We start from the raw sequence: 19,031 nt of genomic DNA, 5'->3' as shown, positions 1-19,031 counted from the left end.
AATCTAAATAGTAATCAGTATATGAAACTCTGGAAAAAAATAATACAAGAAATACTAATGGCAACTACAGGTTCAGCAACAATTACTAAGACAAGCAAGAAAATACCTTCAAACCAGATGATACTTATGGCCTCCCCAGCACAGCAAAAGCCAGTTGAAACTATGGAAAAGGATAAGACAGCCCCCACTCTTAGCATGCAAAACATCCATTCTGTACTAACGATGATCCAGGAAGGAAGGAATAGAATGCAAGAGACTATAGCCCACAATCATGAAGAGACAAGGAAAAATCATGAAGAACTGAGGACAGATGTGGGAGAAATAAAAGATAATATCAGGAACATGGATGAGAAGATAGGAAAAATACAACAGAATATAGTAGAAAACGAGCAAAGGATCCATAAAATGGAGGAGAGAATAGAATACACGGATAAGAGAATGGAAAAGATGGAGCATAATCAAGTGACAATTAATAAGGAACTGGAAGATTCATTAACATATCTCGAGATGGAGAAAGCATCTTTTTATTTAAGGTTTCAAAATGTAGAAGAGCAAAAAGATGAAGACCTAGGAGAAATAATGACAGAGATACTAGCAGAAGTGACCCAGAGGGATAAAGAAGAGGTACGAAGCAGAATAGATGAAATTTATAGAGTTCACACGAACTACGCATGGAGGAATAAGTTACCTAAGGAAATACACATCAGATTCACAAAAAAATCCATAAAAGAAGAGATCTATAGGAAGATGAGAGAAGAGACAACCATGTATAAGGGAAAAGAAATTTTAACTCTCAAACAAATACCAAGAAGGACAAGAGACCAAAGGAGAAACTACAATTTCTTAGCCACACAGCTGAATAAATTTAAAATAAAATTCCGTTGGCTAATACCAGAAGGTCTGCTAATCTCTTGGGAGGAAAGAAAGTATAGGATTGACAGCTTAGAAAAAGCACAAGACTTTTTTGATCAGCATTTTGTATTGGAAGAGGAGCAGGAGAGCAGAGAAGAACCAGAACTCAAGAGGCAAGAGGAACAGCAGACAGAAAAAGAAGAAAGAGACTAAGGAGAGAAAAGAAGAGCGGAGAGAGAAAGAATGGAGAGAGAGGGAGCGAGGGAAAAGACACAAATAATTACTAGAAACACAAGAAGACTGAGAACAACAAATAGATAAACAAATAGAGATGGAAGGAGAGCTAAAAATCATTTCAATTAATATAAACGGACTCAATTCACCAACTAAAAGAAAATACACATTTACAAAACTACAAAAACTGGAAATGGACATCATAACCCTACAAGAAGTACATATTAAAAGACAGCACCAAAAATTATTGGAAAATCAAAGATTAGGAACATTATATGTATCTCTAGGAGATCAAAAAAAGAGAGGAGTCGCAATATATGTAAAGAAACACATAAAAACAAAACAAATATATACAGACACAGAAGGACGCATTTTAATAATAGAAATACAAGCAGAATCAAAAACAATATTATTAAGGGTTGGACTTGGACCATTTGTGGGAATGTAGGGACTTTTGGCTGATGACTCATTTAACACTCTCCTGCAGCTCTGCCTGCTCTTCTCATACAGTACCCACCTGGATCTTTACAGCCCGGTAGAAGACAGAAACAAATTTATCCATCACTAAATTAGGATGAAGGACCAAATATTTCTTTTTCTTTTCAAAATAAATATTGGGGCCCCAGAGGAGGAGAAATATTTTCTCTTCTTTTATTGTTTTATTGCATCCTTTACATTAACTAATTAATGCAGATAATCTTACTTTTTATTCCATCTGTTTTAGAAACCATTTGGGAGAATAAAACTGAGAATGAATAATTGAACATTTTTCTTTATCATTCATGGCTTATTTAAAACTATTAAGCAATATTTCACAATCTGCTTTATCCTAATTTTTCAGGGTCGGGGAAAATGAGATTAGAAAACAGAATCCCTTTTTCTCTCCCCCCCCCCCCGGTTTCTTTTTTCTAGCCGCCTTATCTCTACCTATGTAAAAGTATTCTCAGAATCTGGAAAGAAAAGGGGGTGGTTTAAAACATGGCAAATGAGGAACAGATGGTTATTTCAGCCTTATCTATTAAGTACGGCTTCTGTCTGTTATGGAATTGATGAGAAAGAAATTCAAGCAATTTGCAGAGACCCTACTTTAATGTAGTCTTCAGTAAATGAGGATTGGAACATACTTATCTAGTTTCCAAGATTCAGAAAACTTACCTTCTTTTCATGGCTATAATTTGATGGATGAATTGTTTGCTATTGTTATTGTTCAGTTACCAAGTTGTGTCTGGCTCTTGGTGACCCCATGGACCATAGCACCCTAGGTCCCCAGTCCTCCACTGTCTCCCAGAGTTGGCCCAAATTCATGTTCATTGTGTTGATGACACTATCTGACCATCTCATCCTCTGCCGTCCCCTTCTCTTTTTTGCCTTCTGTCTTTTTCAACATCAGGGAGTTCTCCAAGGAGTCCTCTCTTCTCATCAGGTGGCCAAGGTATTTGGGCTGCAGCTTCAGCATCTGTCCTTCCAAAGGACAGTCAGGGTTGATTTCCTTTAGGATTGACTGATTGGATCTCCTTGCAGTCCTTGTTGCAAATCTTGGTTTTTGGGCTGCCTGCTGCTTTCAGGAGTCTGACAAGGTTGGAGAAAAAACTAATTCTGTGGGAGCTAAATAGGTTTTGGGGAATCCACAAATAGAAGAGAACCCTGGAAATTATGTCAGGTCATTTCTCTACTCTTCAATCATAAAACCTTGGTGGGGAAATTTGCAAAGGAGGCAGTCACTCCAGAAAGCAGTGAAAAGGAGAAAAGATACCTTTCTGCCAAAAACCTTAGTAGTTTTCTAAATCTCCAGGGAGTTTTGCTTCGGAAAGTAAATGTTGGTGCTACTTGAGATAAAAATGCTTTTCTTCTCCTTTCCTTGGATTGTTACATTGTGCAAAATGTACCGGTAAGTGAAAAACTAGAAAAATAAGAGATTCCTTTGGCCATCATGCTTACAATAATATTTCTGCCTTTTTCTCCTCCATGGATTTTTAATTTTAAAAGCTCTGTAGAAAAAATTCCTCTAAACAATAGAATAATAGAATAAGAAGAGTTGGAAGGGACCTTGGAGGTCTTTTATTCCAATCCCCTGCTCAAATAGGAGACCCTATAGACAAGTGGCTGTTCTGTCTCTTCTTTAAAATCTCCAGTGATGGAGCACCACAACCTCCAGCTTTAGCCTCCAGCCCCCTAATCAGTAGTGAAATCCAAATTGCTTTACTACTGGTTCTGTGGGCATGGCTTGGTGGGCATGGTATGATTTGGTGGGCGTGGCTTGGTGGGCGTGGCAGGGGAAGGATACTGCAAAATCTCCATTCCCACCCCACTTCAGGGAAAGATACTGCAAAATCCCCATTCCCACCCCACTCTGGGGCTAGCCAGAGGTGGTATTTGCCAGTTCTCTGAACTACTCAAAATTCTCCAGAACCTGTCAGAACCTGCTTGATTTCACCTCTGCCCCTAATCAATTTTATTGTTCTTCTCTGCACTCTTTCCAGAGTCTCAATATCCTTTTTCTATTGTGGTGACCAAAACTGGATGCAGTATTCCAAGTGTGGTATTACCAAGGCATAAAGCAGTAGTATCACTTCATGTGATCTTGATTCTATCCCTCTGTTAATACAGCCTAGGATTGTATTAGCAGAGTAGACAGCAAACAAATCTAATGAATAAAATAAAAATAAAATGAAATTTGCCCAGAGGATCATTTACCTTACCATTTGAAGTTTACAATATATTATTTAGCCTATTGCAAGAATTTCTCCTTTGCAATTGTCACTTCTCTAATGAGGAGCTAGGAAAGATTTTCTGTCCAGTGTGCTGTAGTATGATTAAGGGAAACCCTATGCCCAGGAGTTAATGAAGAGATCTCCCTTGGAGCTGCGCAGGAGATTATGCTGTCTGCTGCTGCTGCTGCCTCTGCTAAATTGACACAAATTGAGAGATTGCTGTTGGAAGCTTGATTTTATTTATTATTATTTATTATTATTCATTTATGCAGCATTTGTGTTTGGCTAGTTTAGAGAAAAGAAGGACTAGGTGTGACACAGTAGCAGTATTCCACTATTTGAGGGGCTGCCACAAAGAAGAGGGGGTCAGCCTATTCTCCAAAGCACCTGAAGGCAGGACAAGAAGCAATGGATAGAAACTAATCAAGAAGAGAAGCAAGCTAGAACTAAGGAGAAATTTCCTAACAGTGACAACAACTAACCAGTGGAGTAGCTTGCCTTCAGAAGTTGTCAGTGCTTCATCACTGAAGGCTTTTAAGAAGAGATTGGACAGTCACTTGTCTGAAATGGTATAGGGTCTCCTGTTTGAGTAGGGAGCTGGACTAGAAAACCTCCTCCAGATTCTATTCCATTCTACTCCACTCCACTCCACTCTACTCCACTCCACTCCACTCCACTCCACTCCACTCCATTCTTTCCTTTATAGAAGGGAATTGAAAGACTTGAAGAAAGATTTTCATGGCTTGCCTACTTTTGTATGTATGTGTGTGTGTGTGTGTGTGTGTGTTGAAAGAAAGAAAGAAAGAAAGAAAGAAAGAAAGAAAGAAAGAAAGAAAGGGGTGTGTAATTAGCAAATAAAATAAAAAAGCTAAGAGAAATCCAAATGAAATTTTCAAGCATTTTGTGTAAAACAAAGGTCTCTTTTTGCAGGGAATAAAACACTTGAGAAATTTTAAAGTAGATCTAGGCAGGACATTAATTACAATTCACTGGGAAAGAAGCCAATATCCTGATAAAATGGGACCACTTCCTGCATTTTCTAGGCAGAGAAGTCCATCTTGCCAAGGAAAGATTGAGTTAGTTTCCTGAGTGAGTCAGGATGCCAAGCACAATATACGCTTCTCACCCTTATAAACTTGCTTGGAATCAATACTGTAATAAAATGATTCTCCTGAAATACAAGTTATTAACCTGCTTCAATAAAGATGGGGGTTGCTGATTGATTGGGACTAAATCTGCATTGAATCCCACGGGTCAAGGTCCATCCCAGGGGTTGATGTTTGGGTTTTTAGCAGGAAGTTTGATTTTCCTTGGTGATTCTTTCGGCATTTAATTTCTGCAGTTTGTCTGCTGTGGGTGGTTTGCTTTGGTCGAACGAACCAATTGTGTGAACACAGCCACATGATTGGTTAACAATGCCTTCAAATTTAGCATATTGTACGAACATATATAGAATAGAATAGAATTCTTTATTGGCCAAGTGTGATTGGACACAGATTTGTCTCTGGTGCAGAAGCTCTCAGCGTACATACAAGCAACAAGTGATAAATCCTGAGTATAATCATAAGATGCGTTAATCAGAAATCCTAAAATACAACTCAATAATAGTCATAGGATACTAAGCAATCAAAATAAAACATACTAGGATACTAAATAAAATAATTGATATAAAGATATTACCCCTAAACTTGTATTCCTTGACTTACAACCATTTATATAGCAAGCATTTGAAGTTATAATGAAAAAAGTGATTTACAGCTGGATCTCACTTGTGGAATCATCGCATCATCTCCAAAGTCATGTGATCAAAAGTTGGACACTTGGCAACCAGCATATATTTACAATGGTTGCAGCATCCTGGGGTCACATGACTGTCATTTGCAACCTTCCCAAGCTGGCTTCTGACAGGCAAAGTCAATGGGGAAGCCGGATTCGCTTAATGACTGTGTGATTCATTGAACAACTACAGCAATTTACTGAACAATCATGGCAAAATGTTCCTCAACTCAGCCACAACTCATTTATTTATTTATTTATTTATTTATTTATTTATTTATTTATTTATTTATTTATTTATTTATTTATTTATCATATTTGTATACCGCCCTACTCCCGAAGGACTCAGGGCGGTGAACAGCCAAAATAAAATACAGAGACATACAAAAGTTAAAAAACTATTAAAAACAGATTAAATAATTTAGGCTCAAAAAACAAATTAAAAAATCCAATTTATCTAAAAAACATTTAAAACCCAATTTAAAAGCCAATTTAAAAGGGAGAGTTAGGCCAGACCAGCCTGTTGGAATAAAAACGTTTTTAGGGCGCGGCGGAAGATGCGTAAGTCTTGGATCCTCCGTATCTCCGGGGGGAGCTCGTTCCACATGGCAGGTGCCCCCACAGAGAAGGCTCTCCCCCTGGGGGCCGCCAGTCGACAACTACTTGCTTAGCAGTGGAAATTCTGGTCCCAACATGTATCTTTAAATAACTGATTCACTTTAACAACTGCAGTGATGTCTATGGGGATTCCCAATCATCCAAGTCATTTTCAAAAGTCAACTGGACTTTGTTTTTCCTTGAAGAAGTTTCAAAGAAATGTTCAAGAAAAAACAAAGTCCAGTTGCCTTTTGAAAAAGCACTTCAGGAAAATTGCAGTTGATACATTTAAACAACTATGAAAAAAAAGTTGTAAATTTGGACATGACATGTGTATCAACAGAAATTCTGATTTCAATTGTGGTTGTAAGTTGAGAACTACCTGTTATTTAGACTAGCTTTACAAGTGGCATTATATGAATTGGCCTGAACCTGACTAAGTTTTGAGTGGTCTGTCCTGAACTTTGTATCTTTCATTCTTGCTTGGAGTTTACAGGAGCTGGAATGCAACTCATCAGGAGATCTGGCTATGTAGGCATTTGAATTTTATTGCTTTATGGATTTTTATTTAATTGAATTGTTTATTGGCCATTTTCATTGGATGTGGATGGCATGTTTAATTGGTTTTACTGTTTTAGCAACCATAAATTGTTGGTTTTTATTACGTTTTCATACTTCTGTATTTTATTGTCTATTTTTTAAAAAGTTACTGGCTGCTTTTAATATTCTACTATTTTAATTGCCTTTCAAAGGGATTGTTTAATATGTGCCTTGTTCAAAGGTGAGCAATAAACAGAATAATAATAAAGTTATTCTATGGTAAAATGGGCGGCCAATAAATTTTACAAATAAAAAAAAAAGCCATAAATGCATCTTTCCATACTATAAGAATCTTTGAGGTTTCTGTTACAAAAGACAATCTCTCTTTTCTGAAGACTCTCATGATTGACTAGAAACTTACAGGGTAGAATTTATCTTTCCACTTACAGTAGTTCCAAAATGATGGTAGAAGCATCTGTGTTGTGGCTCCGTTACCTGAGCCTGTGTCATCGGCAGGAGAGGACTCTGAGAGTGAAGGAGAGGAGTTGGCAAGGCCTCCCTCTCCAGGACCCTCCTCTCTGGCAATGCCTTCGGTGTCCGCCGAAGGGCAAGAGATAGGGCCGGGGCCAAGCACGTCCACGCAGCCACAGGTGGACAGTGATGAGGGTAATGAGTTTTGGCTGGATCCACGCCAGCGTCGCAGAGATAAGCGCGCGCAACAGAAGAAAAGGCGTGCCCGAGATTAGGCTGAGTCACTGGACCACACCCCACAGGATATAAAAGGGAGTGTGGTGGCCAGTCAAACCTTGTGACGAACAAAGCTGAAAGCTTCCACGCCATTCTGCATTGCCGGACTTTTGCTATAAGACTTTGCAGGATTATCTCTGGACTTGATTAACTCCGTAATTATTGAGCTGTTTCTTTTGAAGTGGGGAGAAGTTATTTCTCCTCTTCGTAAATAATAAACTCTTGGCAGGCAGCCACTGGGTTGTTGCCAAGTTCCGTTATCATAAGGAAAAGGATTTTGCCGGCAGGTTTGGTCTTTAACTCTTGAACGTCTGTTGGTATGTGTGTGTGTGGTTGGGGACAGAACAATCTCTTTCATTGATCCACTAATTGCTTCCTTCTTAAAAATAGTGTAGAGAAGAAGCTAAATGTGATGGAATTAAGTGCAGTTATAGGTAGTCCTTGATTTACAACCACTCGTTTAGTGACTGTTCAAAGTTACAACAGTACTGAAAAAAGGAACTTACAATGTAGCTATGTTTGGTCCTTTCTTGAAAGTACAAGTAGTCCTTGAGCCCAAAATTTATGTTGCTAAGTGAAACATTTGTTAAGTGAGTTTTGCCCCATTTTGTGACTTTAACAGTTGTTAAGTGAATCATTGCAGTTGTTAAGTCAGTAACACGACTGTTAAATGAATCTGGCTTCCCCGTTGACTTGGCTTGTCAGAAGGTCTCAAAAGGGGATCACGTGACCTTGGGACACAGCAACTGTCATAAATATGAGTCAGTTGCTAAACATCTAGATTTTGATCATGTAACCACAGGGATGCTGCAATGGTCGTAAGTGTAAAAAACGGTCATAAGTTATTTTTTTCACTGTCGTAACTTTGGTTACTAAATGAACTGTTGTAAGTCAAGGACTACCTGCATAGATAGTCCTCAGATATCTGCTGCAAACTCTGCATAGGGGTCAGGAAGGGCATCTGGTCAGTAAATGCTTATCTCCATTCAGTCGCCCTGACTCCACCCGGAATCAAGGGATACAGGGCCATAAAAAGGAAAAAAAAACCAAAGTTGAATGACAACCATTTGTTTAGTGTCTGTTCAAAGTTACAACGGCACTGAAAAAAGTGACTTACAACCTAGCTGTGTTTCTCTTTGAAAGTATGCCGAGTGATCTGTGTTTCTCCTGTTCCTCTTTGGCCATATTCACCCTTGTCAATAAACATTTTTTTTGACTGAATGGATGTTTTGACCTGTAGAGAACAACTTGCAATAGGACATTTTAATTGGGGAAACCTGAAAAGGATTACTCTGTCACCCAGAGCTAATAAAAGTTATGCTTCTGTGCCTGATTCAAACACAGAGTGGAGCTCAGTTAATCATATTTTTGGTGATATAATTACTTGAAAATTGCTTTCAGTGTCCTATCACTCAAACAGAAAAAAGAAACAAAGCTTGCTATTCATGAAATCCATAGAGATAACTGGTGTTCTGTGTGACCTTGGAAAGCTCCAAAGAAATGCTTTTCAGACTCTTGAGGACTTTTTATTCTTTTCTGAACATCTTAGCAACACCTCTTTAACAATGTCAAAAATTCAATTGTAGTTTCCCACAAATGTAAATACATAAGGAGCCATTGAATTGTTATTCCAGGAAAGGACCCAAAGTTTAAGCAGAATAGTGTTCATATTCATGAACCTGCTTTATTAATAGCAATAGTATTAGACTCTTAAGTGACTTAGAGACAAACTTCACTTTTGGCTTCTGCAAATCTAAAAAGAAAGATCCTTTGAAAGATCAGCCATAAATTCAGTGAGATCCTACTATAAAGAATCTATAATAATTTATCTGACTAGGGATTCACTTGTTTTTCTTCATTCTAATGTTGGGGAAACAGTGGCTTTCCAGAAGTTTAGCATAATAATTCTGAATATTCTTTAAAGCTGACCCAGTCACTGGTAGGTTAGGTTTAGCAACATCTGGAGGGTCTCGGTTTTCCATTTCTTGCTAAATTGAAGAACTGGGCTAACTTAGCCTAGTCATAAGCCATCTGTGCTTCAGCTGGAACTGAAAACACCAGAACAGGAATTTTACAGTCTCTTTCACTTCCCCAAGAAACCAGATGAGGAACAAATTATTAATCCTATAAATCTAGAAGGCAGGGCGCAGGATTTCGGACAATACCTGTATGACAAAATCGCTCAGATCCGGGGGGATTTGGACTCTGACTGGGTAGATCAGGGCAGGGTGACGAGGAACAGTCTTGAGAATGTTATCTGGGAGGAGTTTGATGCTGTGACTCCCGATGATGTGGACAGGATTTTGGGGAGACTTAGTGCGGCCACATGTTTACTGGACCCGTGTCCCTCCTGGTTGGTACTGGCTTCCCGGGAGGTTACACGAGGCTGGCTCCAGGGCGTTATTAATGCTTCGTTGAGTGAGGGTCATTTCCCCGCTGCCCTCAAAGAGGCGGTGGTGAGGCCTCTCCTCAAGAAGCCGTCCCTGGATCCGGCAATATTGGCTAACTATCGTCCTGTCTCCAACCTTCGCTTTATTGCGAAGGTTGTTGAGAGTGTGGTCGCGCGACAGTTTCCACAATTCCTGGAGGAAACATCTTATCTAGATTCGTTCCAGTCGGGTTTCAGGTCTGGGCACAGCACGGAAACGGCATTGGTCGTGTTGGTTGATGATCTCTGGAGGGCTCGGGACAGGGGTTGTTCCTCTGTTCTGGTCCTGTTAGATCTCTCAGCGGCTTTTGATACCATCGACCATGGTATCATGCTACACCGGCTGGAAGAGTTGGGGGTGGGAGGCACTGTGTTGTGGTGGTTCTCCTCCTTTCTCTCCGACCGGTCGCAGTTTGTGTTGGCAGGGGGGCAGAGGTCGACCTCGAGGCCTCTCATCTGTGGAGTGCCGCAGAGATCAGTCCTCTCGCCCCTTCTGTTCAACATTTATGTGAAGCCGCTGGGTGCCGCTGGGTGAGATCATCCGTGGCTTTGGGGTGAGATACCACCAGTACACTGATGACACCCAGCTGTACATCTCCACCCCAGGCCACCCCAACGATGCCCTTGAAGTGATGTCCCAGTGCCTGGAGGCTGTGCGGATCTGGATGGGGAGGAACAGGCTCAAGCTCAACCCTTCCAAGACTGAGTGGCTGTGGCTCCCGGCATCCCGATATAGTCAGTTGACTCCATCACTGACTATTGGGGGCGAGTCTTTGGCCCCCACTGAAAGGGCTCGCAATCTGGGAGTCCTCCTGAATAGGCAGCTGTCTTTGGAGGAACATCTGACGGCTGTTACCAGGGGGACCTTCTGTCAGGTTCGCCTGATTCGCCAGTTGCAGCCCTTTCTCGATTGGGATTCCTTGTGCACAGTCACTCACACCCTCGTCACCTCTCGCCTTGACTACTGCAATGCTCTCTACATGGGGCTCCCCTTGAAGAGCACCCGGAGGCTCCAACTGGTCCAGAACACGGCAGCGCGGGTAGTGATGGGAGCAACATGGCGCTCCCATGTAACACCGCTCCTGCGCGAGCTGCACTGGCTCCCAGTGGTCTTCCGGGTGCGCTTCAAGGTGTTGGTTATCACCTTTAAAACGCTCCATGGCATAGGGCCTAGCTATCTGCGAGACCGCCTGCTGCAACCGACGACCTCCCATCGACCCGTGCGCTCCCACAGAGAGGGCCTCCTCAGGGTGCCATCAGCCAAACAATGTAGGCTGGTGACCCCCAGGGGGAGGGCCTTCTCTGTGGGGGTTCCTACCCTCTGGAATCAGTTGCCCCCTGAGATAAGGAGAATCCATGACCTCAATGCCTTCCGTCGTGCCCTTAAAACCCATTTTTTCCAGCAAGCCGGGCTGGCTTAAGAAATTTTTAAATTCTTTTAATCAGTCTGTGACTTCTTAACTTTCGGGCCAAATTTATATATATTTTTAACTGTTTTTAATATTTGTAATCTATGTTCTTATCTTGGCTGTACACCGCCCTGAGTCCTCAGGGAGAAGGGCGGTATATAAATTGGAAATTAAATTAAATTAAATTAAATTCATCTTGTATAGAGTCTGTACAATTGTATAGCTAAATAAACTTTCTGTCGCAGAAATATTAAGTCACCAAGGAGTTCCTTAAAGGAACAGATTTTTAGAAATTTCTCTTTTAGAAAAGCATGCACACATGTAATTTTAATTATCTTCTGAAAACCTCCTAGAGACTTTCCAAATTGGTTCAATCTGATTCGCTTTTGTTATCTCTCTCTGGTCTTCTGTGTTTTAGCCACTCTTTCATTCTTCCTCTCTTCATTGGAGAGTTCAGACTTCATTCAACTTGGGGAGATGCTGTGTGACGTATTACTCTCCCTGTTCTAATATTCCTTTTTACTTACTCTTTTCATGTATTCAAATTATGTTTATACTTTTACCTGTTATCTTAAATATGCTTGACAAATAAACTTATGATTATGATTATGATTTCTCTAATTTTGAAGCCAAGCGTGAAACCAAAGTTGAGAGGGAGAAGCATGCTGATCTTTGGCCACAGTATTTGTTTCTATTTCAATTTTTTTAATGCAATATCAGCATTATTCTCAATATTCTCAAGATCCAAGTTGCAAGTTAAGTGTGTTCATTCTCAAGGCCTTGTCTAACCATCATTTTGTCATTGTTCTTCTGTGTCTGCCAACGCTTTTTCACCTATACTTGGGGTGCCATGAACAATACTACATCCCTGACTGATTTGTTTCCAATAATTTGGAATTTAAAACAAGTTATTACCCTTGTGAGTTCGCATCTAACACACTGGAGTAATTTGACTTACCAAAGTCAAAGTTGAATGGATATTTCTCTTAGAGATCTTTGGATTTCCAGTCCCAGTCCTGGGTGATTCTAGCAGAATAAAGAGTTGGGAGAGACCTTGGAGGACTTCTAGTCCAACCCCCTGCTCAAGCAGGAGACCCTATACTATTTCAGACAAATGGTTGTCCAATTTTTTTATTGAAAACCTTCAGTGATGGAGCACCTACTGATGGAGGCAAATCATTCCATTGATCAATAGTTCTCTCTGTCAGGAAAGTTCTTCTTAGTTCTAGGTTGTTTTCTTTCTGATTAATTTCCATCCATTGCTTTTAGGTGCTTTGAAGATTAGGTTGACCCTCTCTTCTTTGTAATGACCAACCACTAACCCTCCTTCCTTCAGGATGTAACTCAAGCACTTGGGAACCCCTCAAGTACTCAGAGCTGATCCAAGCAGGACGGTCCTTGTTCTCCCCTCCCAATCTAAGGCTGCGTAAGTGGTCACCGAAGACTCTTGGATTAACCAGTGCAGTCTTCCTCCTCTTATGCAAGCAGCTTCGTCTTTCCTGAACAGCTCTCTTTTCTTTGAAACATTTTTCAGTAGCTTCCATTCCGGATTTGAAATACCACCCAAAATGATGGAAAGAGATTATGGCCTTTAAAAAGATTTTCTTGTTAAAAATCAGATTATAAATTAATAAACCAAACAGGAGGGCTTGTAGGAAAAATAAACTGGATACCTACCTGGCTCCAAGTATCAACAAGTCACAAATTCTTAGTGTTCCTTCCTCTTCCAAAATGCCTATTTTCAACTGTCACTGGACATTCCAACTGCCACTCCTCAACTGAAAAATGACAGAATTCCAAATGACAAATCTCAGTCAACAGTCCCAATCTTTTCTCTTGAATTACCACACACATTTATATACAAACAAAATAGATGAGGCCAATAGATGTAGTATAGTCTTAATGGAAGATGGTGTGCTAAATATCTTGCTTGTCTTTCGATCTGCCATTTTAAGTTGTTATCAACTATTTATCTTCCCTAAATTCCATTGTAAAGCAATTTAGAAGAATAACATATTCAGAGAAGATGCTTTACAACAAACCAAAGGGATCAAAATGTACGTGAAAGAGCTGAAAACAAAGAACTATAAATGGAGAAGAGGAAGATGGCTTGAGCAATCCCCCCAAAGAGGATTCAAACTATCCAGTTTAAAACAAAACCTGATGCTGGAATGGATTGGGATAAGTCCTTTGCTTTAAGTAAAACGAGATTTATCAGGCATGTCTGGAAGCATTAATAAAGTCTTAGAGACTTATCAAATAAAATATCAGACAATGTTCAAATGTCTGATCAATTCTATAATTTAAGGACAAAGATTGCTTATAGAATAATAAAAATGGTGAAGGAAATTTTGGATGTTATAATGCTTCTGGCAGATGCTGTTGCCTCCAAACTGAGGCATCCAAGTCTGATATGGAACTGATAAGAACTTGATCCCTGAATTTGAAAAATACACCTTTACAGGATTACAGAATAACAAAGTTGGAAGGGACCTTGGAGGTCTTCTAATCCACCCCCCCTGCTTGAGCAGGAGACCCTATACCATTCTAGACAAATAGTGGTCCAGTCTCTTCATGAAAACCTCCAGTGATAATCACCCACAACTTCTGGAGATAAGGCCTTCCACTGATTAATTATTCTCACTGACAGGAAATTTCTCCTTAATTCTAGGCTGGATCTCTTTCATAAGCTTCCATCTGTTACTTCTTATCTAGCCCTTAGATGCTTGGGAGAATAGGTTGACCCCCTTTTCTCTATGATAGCCCCTCAAATATTGGAAGACTGCTTTCATGTCAGCCCTGGTCCTTCTCTTCATTAGACTAGAGATATCTACCGTATTTTTCAGAGTATAAGACTCACCGGAGTATAAGACGCACCTACCTTTTTTGGTGAGGAAAAGAAGAAAAAGAAATCTCCCTCTGCCTCTGAGCAATTTTGCCTCCTTGCAGCAAACAGCAAAAAAGCTACATTGATGTGAGTCTAGGACAATTCGCCATGGCCAACTCACCCTGGGACAATTCAACACTGTATTAATTGTTTCATTCAAGTACTTTTATTATTGGTGAGCGTGTTTTTGTCGAGATTACTGTAACTTTTGTATTTCTGGATTGACTTTATTTTATTATTATTGGCCATGGTTCCATCAAAACCTTCTGCATTTGTTAAAGTGTCCTGTGGCGAGTTGTCCCATTCTGCCCTGAAGTCACCAGCAGTTGAGATGATTCAGATCCATGAATGAATCCACTGGGAATTTGGGATTGAAAAGGACTCTGTGGTCGCCCCTGGAATACCAGTCTCCCTTGTTGAATCAGGGTGCATATCTCTGTCAATGGCCTGTCTACCAATGTGTAAAAAGAAAGAAACAAAAATAGAAGAGTGGATGGCTATAGAAAAATAAAGGTGGATGTAAGCCAGAGAGTAGGGTGGAAAGATAGAGGAAAGTAGGCAGGATACAAAAGTGGGAAGGGGGCAGATAGGGAAGGAGGGAGAAGTGGGAAGGGAAGGGGAAGGAAGTGAAGGGAAGGGAAAGGGAAGAAGAAGGGAAAGAGAAGGGGATGGAGGAATGGAAGGGAGGGAGAGGAAGGAAGGAAAGGAAGGGAGGGAAGGAAGGAAGGGTCAAATGGAAGTGAGAGGAGGGATGGAGGGAAGAAGGAAAATGAAGGGAAGAGATGGGTATGGAGGAAGGAGGAAGGACAATGAGGATGGAAGGATGCAAAAAAGGGGACAGAAGGAATAAAAAAAAAACAATATCCTTGGAGGAGAGTGAGCACTAGGAAGAATGCATTCCTGTGATAGCTCCCCTTAACCAACTGGAGAAGAGAACATTAAAATGAAGTGAGCTGATGACAAGACCGCTCTGTAGGTAATGGACATCATTCAGCATTCCTGCTCTAGCCCATCCTCACCTTGGAGCAAATGGACCAGGCAGATCAATCCTGAGTTCCATGATCCAACTGCTCCCCCCACGGTAGTCCTTGGTCTCCTCTAAATTCATTGCTTTTCTGATCAATCTGGCCTTGTTTAGAAGTCTTGTTTGGCTAAGGGCAGATAGAAGATGTACATCCTAAGTCACCTGTCCCTAAACAGCCATTTTTCTAAGCAGGTAGGATTTTAAATCAGACGGGCACCTTCAACTTCGGCAAGGCAATAACTGATGACATGATAATCACATTATCCTTTGCTCATGCTTTATGCTTTGTCCTGTTGGGACAAACCTCTCTGCACAGATGAACATCGCAGAGCCGGGCGCTGTGAAAACAAGTCTCGTTTCCAAAGCAGCCACTGAGCAAAACTCTAAAGGGAAATATTTGCAGGGCTTCAAGCTGCATTAATTGAACAAGCTGCCACTGGGTCTCCACTGAGCTGATGGTGGAATTAGAAACCCAGAAGGTTCAGCTGGGATTTTGGCAGAACTTTATGACCTCATTGGTGACATACACCATTCCCCCCCCCCCAAAAGATCCGTGTTCCTTAAGGACTGTCTGCAAGGGAGCGAAGGCAGAGAGGAAGGTTTGGTCTCTTGAGTTTTAATTAAGGAGGTATAACATTCCCAACCCTTTGCTCTCTGCTTCACAAAGAAAACCGAGTTGGAAGGAGAGAGGAACAAAGAGATCCAATGGCAACATTTCTTTGATTTCTCTCTCTTTCCTTCAAAGTTTGGATGATTGGACAGCCAGCAGATTGTAGCCAAATCCCTACCTTCTGTTGGCCTGACCCACAAGTACTTCATTGCACTTTGCATATACATCTAGACAGGGAGGATGATGGACACTTCATAATTTAAAATTTTAGGACATTTCCAATGTAACACTGCTATTTGGAAGGTGAATGACTACCTATCTGCTGGCACTTGGTGCTCTCTGAGCTTGATTGTTTTCTTGCAGACATTTCATTACAAACTAGATAACACCATCAGGGGGTGGGGGTGGGGGGTGTTACTCTCTGTCTATATACAAGTCTTGCCCTGTCAGTATTGCTGAGAGCATTCTTGGTGATTTAACATTACCTAGTTGGATAATGAAACATCTGCAAGAAAACCACGAAGCTGAGAGAACCCCAAGGACTCTGCAGTTCAATCCTGAGCTACAAATATTCTCCTCTATTGCTATCTTCTGTTGGAGAAAGAGAACAAAAAAAGTCATGCAGGCAGGAGGATCAGGGATGGAAGCAAGAAGTACTTGGGAGAGAAGATCTTGCTTTCTTCCTCTTGCCCTGAGACTTGACTGTTTCAGAACTTATTCAATCAGAATAGAATTGGAAGGGACCTTGGAGGTCTTCTAGTCCAACCTCCTGCTCAAGCAGGAGACCCTATACCATTTCAGATAGGTGGCTGTCAAGTCTTTTCTTAAAAACCTCCAGTGATGAAACCCCTACAATTTCTGAAGGCTAGCTGTTAATAGTCCTCACTATTGAGAAGTTTCTCCTTAATTCCAGGTTGCTTCTCTCCTTGATTAGTTTCCATCCATTATTTCTTTTCTTGCCTTCTGGTGTTTTGGAGAATAAATGGACCCCCCTCTTCTTTATGGCAGTCCCTCAAATACTGGAATACTGCTATCATGTCATCCCTAGTCCTGCAAGGCAGTTGTTAAGTTTTTTTAGGAAGAGATTGGACAACCATTTGTCTGAAATGTTATAGTATTTCCTGCTTGAGCAGGGGGTTTGGACTAGAAGACCTCTAAGGTCCCTTCCAACTCTTATTCTGTTAAATGAATCACCCCCAATTTTATTTATTTATTTATTTATTTATTTATTTATTTATTTATTTATTTTTTTATTTTTTTATTTATTATATTTCTATACCGTCTTTCTCCCGTAGGACTCAAGGCGGTGTACAGTCAAGAAAAATATAGACACACAAACATCATAAAATTGCTAATTAAAATTATTACTTAGTTTGGTCAATTAAATAAAACCCAGAATTAGATAACATTAAAAAAAAAAAGTCATTCACATGTTCGTATGTTTAGCCCCGCCTGTTGGAACATCAGGGTCTTGAGGGCACGGCGGAAAGCACGGAGATCAAGGATATTCCGTATCTCCGGGGGCAGTTCATTCCAAAGGGTTGGAGCCCCCACAGAGAAGGCCCTCCCCCTGGGAGTCGCCAGTCGGCATAATTTGACTGACGGTACCCTGAGTAGTCCCTCCCTGTGAGAACGAACTGGTCGGTGGGAGGCTATTGGTGGCAAAAGACAGTCTCGTAGGTACCCAGGTCCTAAGCCATGGAGCGCTTTAAAGGTGATAACTAACACCTTGAATCGCACCCGGAAGACCACTGGGAGCCAGTGCAGCTCGCGTAGGAGAGGTGTTACATGGGTGTAATGAGCTGCGCCCATAATCACCCGCGCGGCTACGTTCTGGACCAGTTGGAGCCTCCGGGTGTTTTTCAAGGGGAGCCCCATGTAGAGAGCATGACCTTGATTGCCAGGGTTGTTAAGCAGATGCCTGCATTTGTGAATTGAATCATGCGGTTGTTAAGCGAATCTGGCTTCCTCCATTGACTGCTTATCAGAAGCGGTCTGGGATGATCATCAAAGGTGGTCACATGACCTCAGGACAGTGCAACTGTCATAACTATGAGAGAGTCATCAGGTGCTCGAATTTTGATCATGAGACCATGGGGAAGCTGCAGTGGTCGTAAGCAGGTGACCTGGGCATAGGTCACTTTTTTCACTGCCGTTGTAATGTAGAACCGTCACTATATGAATGGCTGTAAGTCAAGGACTGCCTGTAATTTTGTTTCAACTTGGAAACTGCTTCTCTGACGTTTTGCTCAAAACTAAAAAAACCCGAAAGTTTGATTTTAGATTCTGATGTTGAAAATTGTTTCGTTATTATATGGAAATGTGAAATGTAAAGCAAAAGGTTTTTTTTTTTAAAAAAAATTTAACTGCCATGAAAAAAAAATGGCAGGTTACCACTATTTTTCCTGTCTCTGCATTTCTTTGTTTTTCTAAGTTTCCTAACTTTTGGTTTTTTCCTGTATTTTTAGTTTATAATGAAACTTAATAAAAATTAAAAATAAAGTGAGATTATACAGAAGAACCATCTCTTTGAATGTTTCCTTAAGTTTTTTCTTTATTTATACTTTATTCTGCATGCGTGTTTAGTTGACTTTCTGTGCTGGGAAAACGTATTTATTTTGATTTTTTTTTTAATGCTGAAAATGACATTTACAGTATCCTTCTGTTCCAAAGTCTTTTCATGTGTTTTATTTATATTTTCTGTAAATAATTCTGTGAAGGCACCATGTCTTGGGAGACATAAGAGAATATTGATCCATCTGTCCATGCAAGAAGATATGCAAATTGGTTTTATATAAAACCATCAACAATATATTTTTTTAGAACCTTGCCTGACGAGGAGTCGTGTCATTGTGTCTAGATCAGAAGTGTCCAACCTTGGCAAATTTAAGACATGTGGACTTCCACTCCCAGAATTCCTTAGCCATAACCATCGTCATGTGAAAAATAAGTCATGTCACTTTTTTTCAGTGCCGTAACTTTGAACAGTCACTAAACGAATGGTGGTAAATTGAGGACTACCTGTGTACCAGCCAAAAATTCAAAAAGGAATCAAGGACAACTTGATGTCCCCCTTAAACCCTAAACACAAACAAGAACAATTGCAGATGTAATTGACACACACAGATACTGTGCTAACTGCTTCTCCTGCAAATTAATTTAAGATAACCCTACTGAAATACACACACAGAGAGAGAAAGACAGACAGACATACAC

At 40.6% G+C, this 19,031-nt stretch overlaps 1 long non-coding RNA gene across 2 annotated transcripts in view; it reads right to left on the bottom strand.

Moving 5' to 3' along the window:
* The window catches only part of LOC148112212 (uncharacterized), a 56,988-nt gene extending 43,920 nt beyond the window's left edge, over positions 1-13,068 (bottom strand). For both annotated transcript variants that reach the window (XR_015729695.1, XR_015729694.1), the window contains exon 1: positions 12,972-13,068. This is a non-coding gene — a long non-coding RNA (uncharacterized LOC148112212). The remainder of the gene's footprint in view (positions 1-12,971) is intronic.
* Positions 13,069-19,031: the final 5,963 nt, after the last annotated feature.

This window comes from Pantherophis guttatus, chromosome 12 (genome assembly GCF_059756535.1).
Source record: "Pantherophis guttatus breed Tessera chromosome 12, ASM5975653v1, whole genome shotgun sequence".
Classification (NCBI taxonomy): domain Eukaryota; kingdom Metazoa; phylum Chordata; class Lepidosauria; order Squamata; family Colubridae; genus Pantherophis; species Pantherophis guttatus.
Note: the sequence above shows the minus strand (reverse complement) of the source record. Positions and strands in the feature narration are given on the sequence as shown.